This window comes from Rhipicephalus sanguineus, chromosome 5, assembly GCF_013339695.2.
Source record: "Rhipicephalus sanguineus isolate Rsan-2018 chromosome 5, BIME_Rsan_1.4, whole genome shotgun sequence".
Classification (NCBI taxonomy): domain Eukaryota; kingdom Metazoa; phylum Arthropoda; class Arachnida; order Ixodida; family Ixodidae; genus Rhipicephalus; species Rhipicephalus sanguineus.
In genome coordinates, this window is record NC_051180.1 from 14,137,775 (window position 1) to 14,151,474 (window position 13,700).

At 47.3% G+C, this 13,700-nt stretch overlaps 1 protein-coding gene and 1 long non-coding RNA gene across 7 annotated transcripts in view; one reads left to right on the forward strand and one right to left on the reverse strand.

Moving 5' to 3' along the window:
- LOC119393260 (homeobox protein engrailed-1-B) overlaps positions 1 to 13,700 on the reverse strand; it is a 161,678-nt gene that overhangs the window by 126,805 nt on the left and 21,173 nt on the right. The gene's annotated exons all lie outside the window — the stretch shown is intronic.
- LOC125758695 (uncharacterized) overlaps positions 1 to 13,700 on the forward strand; it is a 118,313-nt gene that overhangs the window by 95,527 nt on the left and 9,086 nt on the right. The window lies entirely within an intron of this gene.

A 13,700-nucleotide genomic window follows, 5' to 3' on the forward strand; every position in this document is an offset into this window, starting at 1 on the left:
CGGGCTCGTGTGACCAGGGGTTGCCCTCTGGCGCCAAGCGCGGCAAGCAGAAACGTGCCATGATTCAACACCGCGCGACGCAGTTCATCGAGCCGCGGTCCTATACCTCTGGGGACCCACCGGGATGCGAGATGGGGAAAAGAGGATAGGGAAGAAAAAAAATGGCATTCCAGACGAAGCGGAATTCGTTTTGACTCAACTCGCGCGCGCCGGCCCCGAAATTGTCGCATTCTTTGGCGCCCCTGTTCTTGCGCCCGAAGCAGCAGCAGCAGCACGAGTTTTTTTGTGCGCGCTGCTCTGTGCTGCTGCTGCTGTCGACAACGTGGCCGGCTCTCTTATTTTCTCTGCTGGAAAGGAGGGAAGAGCGCCGGCCTCTGTTTGCACATGACGCAAGGCGAGGAACGCGCGAGCCTTCACACATGGGCGCTCCTTGCGCGGAAATTTATTCGCTCCGGTGAGCGCCCCTTTCTACCAACCCTCCCCACCTTTACCTCTGTATATTTTTTAACCTTGTGTTTTCTGCCGCTCCTACTGTGAGCCATGGGTTCCGCTCTTTTTTTTTTTTTTTTCACCTTGCTGTACGCTCTAAAGGTTTGACGTAACACCGGCCAACCCTGGGCCCGGTGGCTTGTGCAAATTCGAGTGTGTGTGTGTGGGGGGGGGGGGGGGGGGGGGAGGAGGGCTTCGCCTTGGACTAGCGCTTTCGCTTTCCACTCTGAGCGGACGGCCGAAGGTTCGCAGAGCTCTGTATCATGATCGTGCTCTTTGTTACGTATACTTCAAAGGTCGCACTGTCGTGTCTGCGTGATGGTGCCTGATATATGCATGAGGCAGACACCTAAGTATTTCGCGTTTATATGCACCGGACGAGCGCATCGTTTCCAACAAAAAGTATGTTGAGGATTTCTGGCGCCACGTTTATACAGGAGAAAACTCTCTTTCAGGCGCATGGAATGACACAACAAGTGCAAGACAGGTTGACGAAGGAGTACAAGTATATACTATAGCTATGCTGTCGACGGCACATACACCACTGTACATGCAGTTCAGATAACTTGTGTGCTTGTTGCACCAGCTCAATTAGTTCAGCTCGTTCACGTGACGACACTACTAAGCTTATTTAAATAATGACGCTGCTTGTTGAAAAAAAAAGAAAGGAAAGCGCCGGAATGGGTGTCTCAATGACGTCATACCGTCATGTACTTACTACACTACAAGAGACGATGGAGATAAAAAAAATCACTTTCGAGGCGGCTCAGAACTTTTCTTCGGCGTTCCACATATAAGGGCCACTGCAGTCTGTTCGTGGTCACGTTAAGTGCTTATACCGGTGGTTCTTTGGGAAAGATTGCACTATCTTTTGCAGCCCTTGCGGGAACATGGCTGTGCGCCATTAGGGCAAGGGAGAGGAGGGCAAAAGATGAGACAGGAAGAGAAGAGTGGGGTGATGGGGCTCTGAACTGTTGCACCTTGCATCGAAGCAAACAAATGCGGCGGCCATACTGACAGAACACAACCGCAAAGGTGCAATCCTTCGTTGTTATAGAGAAGTCGTAACATTCTCATCGTGTGCGGTAACTGGAACAAGACGCATACATTTACCCTCGTTCACTTTTTTTCCTCTCCATTCTTTTTATTTTTTGCCACTGTTCGCCACCAACGTGATGGCATTCAACATTTGCGAACCCTGCAGAGAACCGATATCAACGTACTACACGCAGCTTCACCGTGCTTCGTGTTTTACGTATGCAACGCACGATGCGCGCCGGCTGATAATTCATCAGCTCACGCTTGATGCGTCCGTAACTGTCACCGACTTTTCGCAAGGGTGGTGTCGGCGGTGGCCGTCTCCTTCGAATGTTACTGACGCGGCGCGCATAAATAAGGCGCGCATGCGGAGGTACTTAACTAGACCGGTCGAGGGACCTCCCCGAAGTCGCCGCCACTGTCAGGAGCCAAGACGCGCCGCTGCCGCACAGTGGTTCGTCACTGACCGATATGCGAGCGCGGACGCGCAAATTGATCTGCCGCAAACTTCAGCATAAATGATTCGCTTTTCCGTATACCACTTTCGGGAGGAGGAGGAGGAAACTCTATTATAAGGATTCGGCGTCCTCGGTGAAGCGGGTCCCATGCCTATAGGCGTCAGCCAGGAGCCCTTGGGTCCTATAATGGCTCCAAGAGTTGTATTGCCAAGAGCTGTTCCCCTGGATATATCCTATAGCACGATCTTCCAATGCTCTGCAGCAGTTATTGCGCGACCCTTTCGGACCATCTATGGGCAGGAGAGTATGGCGTTTACATGCATTTGAAATTCGCAATAAAATGCACCGACGGTGAACTACGCAGATTTGGGGACATCTGTACGTTGCGCCATCTCTTGTCAGCCGTAAGAACAGAAAAAAAGGTGAAAAAAAAATATCTGACAAAAAAGAATACACCTGTCAACTTGGCTTCCCGTTCTATACGACAGAAAGCCACTGAAACATAGTGGTAAAATTGCATTATATTGCACTACAAGGTGCGCGGCTTCTCAGGACATCGGAACACCGCCTACAAGAGCCACATGGGCCGCATTGTAAAATATTAGATATATTGGGAAGATATATAGGCATTTTTTTTTCTTTTGCCACGCATCTGCAATTTTATCAGAATGTTCCAGTGGGCCTGTGTTGTATAGAACTGGGAGTCGATTTCGATAACCAGTTTCCTTTTCTTTTTTCCCTCGGATATGACTTTTTACCCGCCCATTTGCATTCAATTACGACAGGGTGCCGTTGCCGCTGCCGAGAGATGGCGCCACGTGCACACGTTCCCAAATTCTGGTAATGACTTCTTCGATTTAGAAGACATGCGCCGAATGTATAACGTACAACACAAGTGGATCAAAAAGAGCTTTAGAAGACGCCGTATGATGCTTTTTTGATGCCTTTATGGTCCTCCTGTCCTTGCATCGTGTACAGAGTAAATTCCCTACAGCTAGCAAGAAAGGAATGGATGCGCGCAAACTAAAGACAAGGACACAGAAGACAAGGACGAGCGCCAACTTTCAAATAACTTTATTTTTGGGCAGAAGCTATGATAGCACTGCTCGGGAGCTGATGGAAGCCTTTTATATCTCGACAAGAGGGGACGCCTGTGTTAGTCAAACTTCAATTTCTTTGTTGGAAAGTTAAATGAGGTTCTTGCGTGACCAGTTGTAACCAGCAGAGCGTGACAGTGTGTTCCCCGTTGTTGTCACGTGAGTGAATGAGCATATATATACTGACTGCGACGACGAAAAATAAAGTTGGTTGAAAGTTTGCGCTCGTCCCTGTCTTCTGCGTTCTTGTCTGTAGTTTGCGCGCATCCATTTTTTCCTTGCAAGTATGAACCAACTCGCCCAGCAGCAAGTTTGACAGATCCCTACAAATATATATATATATATATATATATATATATATATATATATATATATATATATATATATATATATATATATATATATATATATATATATATCTGTGATTGCCGTGTCGCCTGCATGATTGCGTGTTCAGGTATAGCCCTTCGAACTTCAGAAGCACCATAACGCGTACCTGTCCACGTAACAACACAGACAGGCTCAGTATCACACTATCTAGATGCATATACTACAGACCACTGTCAGAACAATTAAGACAGTGTTCACAAGGAAAGCGTGCGCCAGAGGTTTGTGGGGCTCTTGTTAGCTTTTTTCGCCCACCTGTAGTAGACTGCAGCGAGGTGCGCTTCCTCGGAATCTTGCGCACTGTGTTCCGTTTTCGTGTCACCGTTAATCTGGTTGCATAAGGATCCGGATGTAAAAGTCTCCAAATATTATCCTGTCATCACTAAATGCAATGACATTGCGTACGAAATAGAACGATTAATAAAATAGGCGTTTCATATGTGCGTTGCTATAATTTTGAAAGTTTACATGTGATGCGCCCATATTAGTTACGCGGAAAGTACGTGCGCGCGATATTTAGTTGTTGATTGAGCCTTATAAGTGGAAAGAGAATTTAGGAGTGTACACCCATTGCTCTCCCTTCTTTAAATCCACTTCATTCATTCCCCTGTAACGTGATTTTTTTCTTACTGACCTCCCTCTACCATTCACCTTCTCCTCCTCTCCCAGCGGCACGAAAGACACGCGGAAGGAGCTGTACGGGAAATGTAGAGCACTATAGCCAGCCCTGGCACGGACCAATGGGAGAAGGCTGCGGCTGCTCACGTGCGTGCGCCTCCACCAGCGGACGACGGGCCTATAATCGCTCCCGGAGAATCGATCGACGGTGTGCCGCGTTGCCCACGGTTACGTGGACGCCCGTGAGCCTAGCGGACGAGGCCCATTCTCGTAGGGCTCACACTTCTGCCACGTATGATGCCAGTGTAAAGGTCACCGACCAATCAGAGAAGCGTATGAATGTATACAGAGACGCACTGGGCGTGCGTGCGTGCGTGTGCGTGTGTGTGTGCGCGCGCGCTTTGTAAATGAATGAATGAATAAATAAATAAATTAGTAAACTGCAGCTACCGTAATGCTGTGATTTTAATAGCGTCACGATTTTTACGTGAATACAGTAATATTTATTTATTTATTTATTTATTTATTTATTTATTTACCTCAAAGCCTATAGCGAAGGAGTATTATATACAGGAAATTAGTCAAAAAGAAAAAAAAAGAGAGTACAGGGAAATTATGCAAATGCTATCGCGGGATAAATAAGCTGGCACAGCACGCGTCGGCAATTTACCGTGTCCTCGGTGCCCTTGATGGGGCCTTCCTACGTTTCCCGTCCCTCAGTTGCTTAATTGGGAAAGAACTGATAGCGGTAACTGATATTCTCACTGATATGGGGCGCATTCTTACCAACTCCGTTATACTCAGACTCGTGACAGTCAGTGTATGCCTTGTAAATAGGTACACCTTCTACGCCATCGAAGTGTCTCTTACTAGAGCAGAAGTTTCCTAGCAGCTTCATAACAATGATTAGCTTTCTTATATTTTCTGTGTCTTTGACTTACGCATTCAGTCTCGTAGTTAGCCTATAAACTCGGTGTACAGATGAACGTACCCTATAAGCGCCTCTTTATTGTTTTTAGATGTGAAGCATCTTATAGCGGAGTTCAATCCGGTGGTGGTGGTGGTGGTGGTGTGCGGCGTGACCACCCTTACTGCGCATGCGCAAGCCCTCTCCACACACCTCTCCATCACCCCTCCCCTTTCCCCCTCCCACTCTCCACTTCTCATCTCCCCATCCTCCTTTCCCCTTTCTCTCACCCTCTCCCATTTCCCCTCTCCACTTCCCTCTCTCCCCTCTCCACTCCCCCTGTGAAACGCGGGCTCTACATGCCGAAACGCTGCTTCGCATCGCCTCATGGTCCCCTTTAGCGGGAGATGGTGTGATTTTTTATCAAGTCATATTCCTGACGTTTATTAAGACACCGGTTTATCACTATATCGGTAGTGAAAACGCTCTTGTGTTTGCGACCAACTAGTCATCGGCTAGTCCCAGTCTCACATGGCCTCCACGTCGCTGCACCGTATAAGATAGCTTGCACGTGACTTCATGGACGCAGCTTCCGAGCGTACAAGCACTCCACAATGGCGGCTTTGATGACAAACAAGTTGCGTTTAACCTGCTTCAATGTGACAACGACGTGGCAGGAACGCCTCTGTGCGTGAATAGCGAAATAACCTGCAAGTGATGTTTTGATGACGTTAATGTAACATCGCAAACTTCGCGTCCCCCCATGCTGGTGCTCCAACACGGCGGTCTCGGTGACGTCAGAGCAAGCAGTCTATTGGCAAGGCGGGATATATATCTATATATATATAAGTACTAAGTAGACCCCGCCTTCGCTCGCAACGACGTTCTTTTCTTTTTTTTGCTCTCTCTTTTGTCTCTTATTCCGGCGTTCACGAAGCGTAATTTCCTTGAAAGCATTGTTTGCGGCCCTTCCCTCTTCTCCAATTAAGGAACGGAGGGGCGCGAAACACAGGAGGGCGCAGGCACCGCGAGAACACCGAGAGCACGGCAAATTGCCGACGCGTGCCTTGCCAGCTTATGGATATACCCACGGGTATCCGCCTCATCGTCCAATGCGTGTACGGTGTTCGACCGGCGCCCACATATGGCTGCTGCAGGGGCGTCGCCGCATAGCAGCTGAATGGCCTCGATGATGCGCCTGCCAGCGGCGGCGCCAGGGTGGTCATTTGTTCGCGAACGCGTTTACCGGTGTGTAAAATTCGCGTGCACGACAAGTCCCGGCAAACGGTGTAGGACTCGCTAACTAACCGCTAGAACTCGTAAACTATGCCATTAGGACTGCACCCATTACAGGACTGCACCCTGCATGCATGACGTCCCTGCCTGAGTGCCACCGGCTATAACGACTCTGCTACTGCAACCGCCGCAAGAAAGCGAGGAAGACCGGGTCAACCCTGCAGTGTGAATTGGTTGATGCTTTGCATATTAAGCTCACAGGCGTACATATTAAGATCAAACACGTCATCGCTTCATTTTAATTTTTGCATCCATTGCGAAGCTTGTTTTCCTTCGGACTCGACCACCTGAAGGGGGGGGGGGGGTCGCTGCGGTGAAACCTTTGCACCCCCTCCCCCCCCAATCTAGAACCCTACGCACGCCTATGATTAGGATATATAATCACTACTCACCAACCCTCCCAGGTTTGTCGTCTAGTGGTGTTTCGAGTAAACACACGTGTTTACCGTCTATATCTCACTGCTTAGTTCATATCTTTCACAACCTCGTTGAGAAAAGTCTTGATTCCTCTCCATGCACACATGATTTTTATTTTGGAGGGCGCTTCTTGCTTTCCTTCGACAAGGGAAAATGCACCCTACAGTTTCAGAAGGAGTTCATATTTATTCATCAGAAAATAGTTATCGAAAGAAAAAACGAAAAAAGAAAAGAAGAATGCATTGTTATACACTTCTCACCTGCAATATCTGAACGACGTTGCAAAGTCTTGTCGTGACGTCAAAATGTCGATCTGAAGAAAAGTGAGTGCGGATGTATGGAATCGAATACGTGTCAATCTGTTCACATGTGGTCGAATAATCAGCAGGTGCTCGTGTAATATGCGCGCTTCATTACAGTGCATATCAAGCCGTAAGGAAATGTGCCAAATGCTTTCAAATTATATCAGCAGGAACTAAAAAAATTTCGTTCTTTTGTCTGAGCAAATTGTTGGTGTATCATTATAGACTGCAGAACTGTATCGCAAGGAACTCGGGAAACTATTGCATAACATAGCTGGGTAATTCCGTCGGATGATATTCTAAGAAAACCTCGCAATTCTACGCATACACAGCGACAGAAGTTCTTTAGTAATGCGGTAGCGTTGATACTGCTTACCGCGTGACGTATACATATATACTCATTTTGCATAATACACAATATGCTTCCGGAGTCGATATTTGACGGGGTTTTCTTCTTTTTTTCAGTTGTTTCTGTCATTATGTTACCATGCTTCGTTCTATAGTATATCATTATATTTGTGATCATATGAATGAGGCAGCAGGATGATAAATAATTACTCCCAGATTCGGCGGTTAGAGTGATTGTGGACGTAATCAATGAGGATGGCTGCTAGCATATATACGTGATGCGCTAAACATATTGGATAACAATTTTTTAATGATTACCCCGGAGATGTTAGCCTGTTATTTTCTTGGTCTGGCTTGCTACTCTAGATGCTAAACATAGACCAGACGTGCACCGAGTCCGATTGAGCTAGTGGTGTGATCTGGGATGCGAAAAGAAACGAAGAAAACTACAGCTGTGCTAAAGTCACAACATAGGAAGCACAAGTTCAACAAATGTTTCAGTCACTCGCGAAAGCGCTGACCGCCTTCCTCACTTTTACCCGAGTGGTATAGTCGAGTGCGTGCGTAACCTCTCGTACATAACGAACGTCGGATCCACTGGTGCTCACGCGTGAGTGGTACAGAAACGAATCTGGGACGATATACTTCCCTTCGCACGGCGTAATGGCGAGGATGAAACGGTTGCACTGCACGGGACGTGTTGCCATCCTCGATCGGGTTGCGCGCGCTGCGTTTCACTACGCGTGAACGTGTCCAAGTGGTCAGACACGACACTGCTGCCGACGAGCACGCGCACGTGTAAGCGGCAGGGACGTTCCTTTTTCCAGGAGCCGTCGGCGTGCGTGTCGTTCAGCGCGAGCGAGTCATCCGGGGTGAGCACACCGGTCCGAGCAGAGCCGCCTCCTTTCCCGAGAGGCACGGCGCAGCGTATCTGGCTCGCATCGCCCTGCGGCCGCCGGGCTACCCGGGTGGTCCGGCCGTCAGGCGACGCACAAAGGACGGCGACGACAGCCGCCGACGAAGCCACGACACCTGTGCCGCCGCTGCTGGTACGCGGCTACACAAGCGCGGAAGCCGCGAGCGGTCCACCGCGGCTGCCCGCACGGCTGACGCGTCGCTGCTCGAGACGCGCGTGTACCGTGCGAGAAGCAGCGTCCGCTTGATTGGGAGTGGCAGGCCTGCCCTTTTGTTCGAATGTGCGCCGCGCATCGGAGAGCAGCGACAGTGGGCAACCCGCAGCGGTCGACTCTTCTTACGCCCCGTTGAACACGAGGTCGAGAGTTCGACTATCTCGCAGACCCAATTGAAGACACGAGCGCCTTCCAGGAATTCGGGAGCGCCCGCGAGCTGCTGACATTTCTATTTCACGCTCTCGTTGTCCGCAGACAAGGCGTTTTCTCTCCATTTCTTTTACTCACTTCACTGCACACAGGCACACGCTAAATCGTACAACATCAAATATAAATTCTAAACTGGCCAATCATAAGTCGCTTCATTCACCCCCCCCCCTCCCTTTCTTTCTTTTACGACATTAATTCGCAAATAAGCGCGTGCCGTGTGTGAGTTTTATGTGTATATTGCATCATCCGTGTAATAGAAGATTTGCGGTCGAAAATATATATATGGAAATTCTTCAGAGGGCACACTCTGTTTACAAACATAGTGGTTGAGTCTTCAATTTTAACTATACCGAAGAAGGAAGATTGTATATAGGAGGAGTGAAAATAAAGGGTAATCGGTGGGAAGAAGTGGTATTTATAACTAACACTTCTTCCGCCACTTCTCGTATACGAGAAGTGGCGAAAGTTTGTTACCCCTTGTTTGTGTAGTTTGCACGTGACGTCACGTAAACAGCCTCCCACGGTTCCAATACCAAAATAAGGCGGCCGTGCACAATGACGTCAGTGCACCGTATAATCACGTGCGCATCGTTCTGCATCGCCTGACTGTGACCATTTCTCACCTGACTACCACGCTATCGATTTCTTTCTCGATCGCCCTGTGATTCCACTTTTGTTGCTTTGACAGCTTCTCAACACATGCGGCTGACGGCGATCACGATCACGTCATTGCAAGCTACCCACACAGTTAAAAATGTGGCGTAAGAGAAATGACGCAAACCAATACAGCCAACCGACACCTGCTATCGGTATATGTTCCAGAAGTTCCTTGCGTTCTCACTCGCGACCTGTCTTATATAGGAAGGCCCATTTGAATCTCGTGTGCTGCGGTCATCTCATCCTATAATAATTATATCTCGGTCTTTTCGTGCCAAAACCACGATATGATTATGAGGCACGCTGTCGTGGAGGGCTCTGGAGATATTGACCGTCTGGTGTTCTTTAACGTCCACAGACAGCGCACAGTACACGGGCCTCTTGTATTTCGCCTCCATAGAAATGCGACCGCCGCAGCCGGGATCGAACTTGCGACCTTCGGATCAGCAGCCGAGCACTGTAAACACTGCACCACCGAGGCGGACGAACATATCATTCTCCATCTTCTTACTAAGTGGGCATGGTTTTCATTTGCCGGCTGACGGATATCCTAGATGACGTCACTGTTATATATATATATATATATATATATATATATATATATATATATATATATATATATATATATATATATATATATATATATATATATATATATATATATATATAACGCACGTGTACGCCCTCTATTATCTGGAAGGCGTTTAGTCAATTTAAGCGGTCATGTCCGGCTTGTATCAATAGTGCCGTTCATATATGTCCCGTATTTATACGCTCAAGCTTCCTCGCCAACTATCACGGCACTAATTCAACACACCTTAACTATCGCGCAGCACTGTGTACTCGCTTGACGTCGACCTTCGATCGGAGCCCTCTGTTACAGAGTAGCGAATATGGCGCCGCATACTGGGCGTGTGGAAATCCCGTTAACACGCTCCCGCGAAGCACGGAGCGGCTGCAAAGCTTGACGCCGCGGCGGCCGCGGCCACTTTGCACGCCTGCTGAAATATTCAACAGAGTCGTTTGAAGTCGCGGAAATACTAAGTACACGGAACGAAGGGAAACCGGACGCAGTGTGTTCATATACTATACGGTCGCCGTGCGAAGAGACGCCATGCAGGGGCCTTTAAATAACATCCGCGATGTGTTCCTATAGCGCAACGTGTTACATGCATGAGGTTGTTTACTGAGCGGCTTCGCTCACGATACTTGGAAGAAGAAGGCGTATACAAGGCGGCGACACACGCAAAAAGCAGGCAAGCGTCCGGTTCATCCTGCATGCATGCATCCGCCTCGCGGCTGCTTTATAGGTTGTTGACGTTCGCGCCATGCACATGGTCGAAAAGTGAATTTTAGCACATTAGTTCCCTAAATAACTTAAACACATAAAACAGGGTGTGCATGCTATGGAATGAACAAATAACCTGTATACTCTATCTATAATGCGCGATTTTCCCTTTTTTGTTTTAAATTTTATGATATGCACAGTAAAGCGACTTTCACGGTATCTGTCTCAGTCGTAAATTGGCTGTCCTGTTAGACGGTGCATGTGCCTGCGTAACTTTTGGTATATCTATACGATGATTATCTAAATTGATGCGATACATTCCAGAATGATACGAAGAAAATCTAAGCTACTTCAGGTTGTGGACACTCGCGCTCCGCGCTCATCTGCGAAGCGCAAAACGAGCGACGCGACGATAAGTAACCATGACTGCACGTGCTGTGGTATTCTTCCGTACGCATGCAGCTTTGACACTGCTGTGCATTCGCGTCTGTTTTACGAGAAACCACGATGAGACGATGTATATGTCATTGCAATTGCATTTTTGTTTCTTCTTTTTACGTATACGACTCACGCATTTGGTTGAAATTTATAAGTTCAGTAACCACGCACGTACACCGTAATAGTTGAAAAATTAAGCTCCGTTGTTAATCGCGAGGTCACGTGATTCGATATGTGCCAATGCGAACGAATAAACAGAGAGACCGAAAACTGGGAAAAAGTTCCAGATCGATGGATGTGTGCTTGAGAAGACACAACCATAGACGGCACCTCTTGCACAGAAAGGGCGCAATTGATCGGAGAGTTGAGACGACTTCGAAGGATCTATAGTGCTGCTGGTTATATCAAAGGCGTTCTAACGAGGCTGCAGAACAAGCTTCCATTTGCTCTACATTGCAGCATTGAGCAGGATGACGTCAAGCTAAATTTCATAGTGAGCTGCGTATATACGCTTTCTTTTCTTTCGCTTCATCTCTCTCTCTCTCTTTTAAGAGGATGATTAGTGTAGCACCGTGAATAGTTCGCACAGGATCACGGGTTTCCAGAGGAGCGAAGCCAAGGTCAGTGTGATACAGCCAAGACGACTTCGCATGCGTGGCCATATCAAAGCACACCAATGCCATCAGTCACGAGATGCATTGCAAACCGCAAAAGGCGAGTGTCTTTCGGCGAGATCACTACAGGATGTTGCCTCGTTCTCGCCACTGTATAAAACTGCACGCGAATGATTCTATAAAGTATGCGCATGCCTCAGCTGCTAGTTATCTATATATTTCCTATACTGTATACAATATATGGCTTGATATTCATTGTAAATCGCTGTAACTACACCACATCACGTTCCCTTTCTCCTAGGTTTCAGTTATTCGTGATTACATTTTCACTATAGTATAGTCTTCGCCCTCGAACGGCAGAAAAGCTTATTGAGCACGATTTTTCTGACTTTATGCCTCCCCGTTGCACGAATTCTGAGAGCTCTTCTTTTGAGAGCAACGCTTTCCAAAAGAAAGAAAGAAAGAAAGAAAGAAAGAAAGAAAGAAAGAAAGAAAGAAACGCTCGTATAGACCACGACGTAATCTCCAATGGAATTCCGATGAAAACGTGCCCCATTCGCGCTTTTTATTGCCCCCTGGGATGCGCGCCGTCTTAAAAATACAAGAAATGTGCGTGTGAGCGTTACATAATGTTAGAGCTCTTTTTCGAAGAAGTCGACCCGTGCAGGTGATAATGGACGAGGTTGCTTAATACACGCGGAGGCATCGCGATAATGGCGACCGGCAATTGGGGGAACACCCGTGGCGTGTCGGGACTTATCTCCCGCGTGCTTATCTCAGAAGCTGCAGCGCCCCGCGCAAGCCCTGCACGGAACGTCGTAAAGGAGGGCGCCGAGAGAATTATCGCCAGCTCGCATGCGGCGAACGTTTCAATTAAGCACTCGCAAAAAAAAAAAAAAAAAAAAAAACTGGCTCCCGGTTTTCGTTATATACTTCAGCCGTCCCATTCAGGATCCTCGATATCTCTAATACTCGACTTCAAACCGAAACACGAAGCCTATACAGCTTGGTACGTAACACGAGATACATCCTGCGATTTCTATAGTGCCGTCAAATTCAAGATACATCTAACCAGTTCTTGCAGGCCTGCTTTAGGCCCAATAAATAGTTGTATTTAACTACCAAGCCAGATCATCTCCCCACTTCCTTCAACGACATTTATTCTCTTCACAGTGGCTTTATCCTCGCGCCTCCTGTCTACTACCTCTCTTCTCTTTTTCCCTTGTGTATGTGCTTATCATATTCGTGTTTTTATGTTGTTAGTCTTGGATTGGCCCCTTCCAATGCTAAATGAAGCCGCCGCAGCTACCTTATCTTGCAAACAAAATAAAATAATAATAAAAATAAGAAACAAGCAAATATAAGTTGAATGTAGAGTCAACTATAATGTTTTGCAAAGTCTGATTTAATATCTCGGTGGCTGAGTGATGTGGTATTTTTAGAAAAAGGTGCTGTACACAATTAGAAAGTAAAGTCCTGCTGGAACTTACGTCAGCCTCCAATTTAATATCCGATCGGCTGGCCGGATATCATGTTACACAATGTTCGTCCAGCACTTGCCAGGCAACGGACACATAACTTTAAAAATTTGTTGGCCAGCCATGCAGGAAAGTTGAGTAGCAGAATACGAAATGCGAGGATCAAAACAAATGAAGTCGAGTCGCGACAACAAATGGCGCTAAATTGTTTCCAAAAAGTCTACAGTGCCTCGACGACTGACGCTGATCTCGAGGCACCATATTCAAATCTATACTGTCGATACAGAGCCAGCTACATAGTAGCTTACAGAAAGGCGTGGTGACTGCAGTTGTTCGCTTTATATATAGCCGACTTACATATAGATATACCACAGAGGGCTTTCCGCTGCAATACTCAGCACAATCCAAGCGAAGCGACATATATGTTAAAGGTCTCCTTCGTCGCTGAAATATGGCAATAAATTTCGCTGATTTACGAGAACAGAAAAAAAAGGAAAATGGAAGGGGAAGGGGAAGAGGCATGCTGGG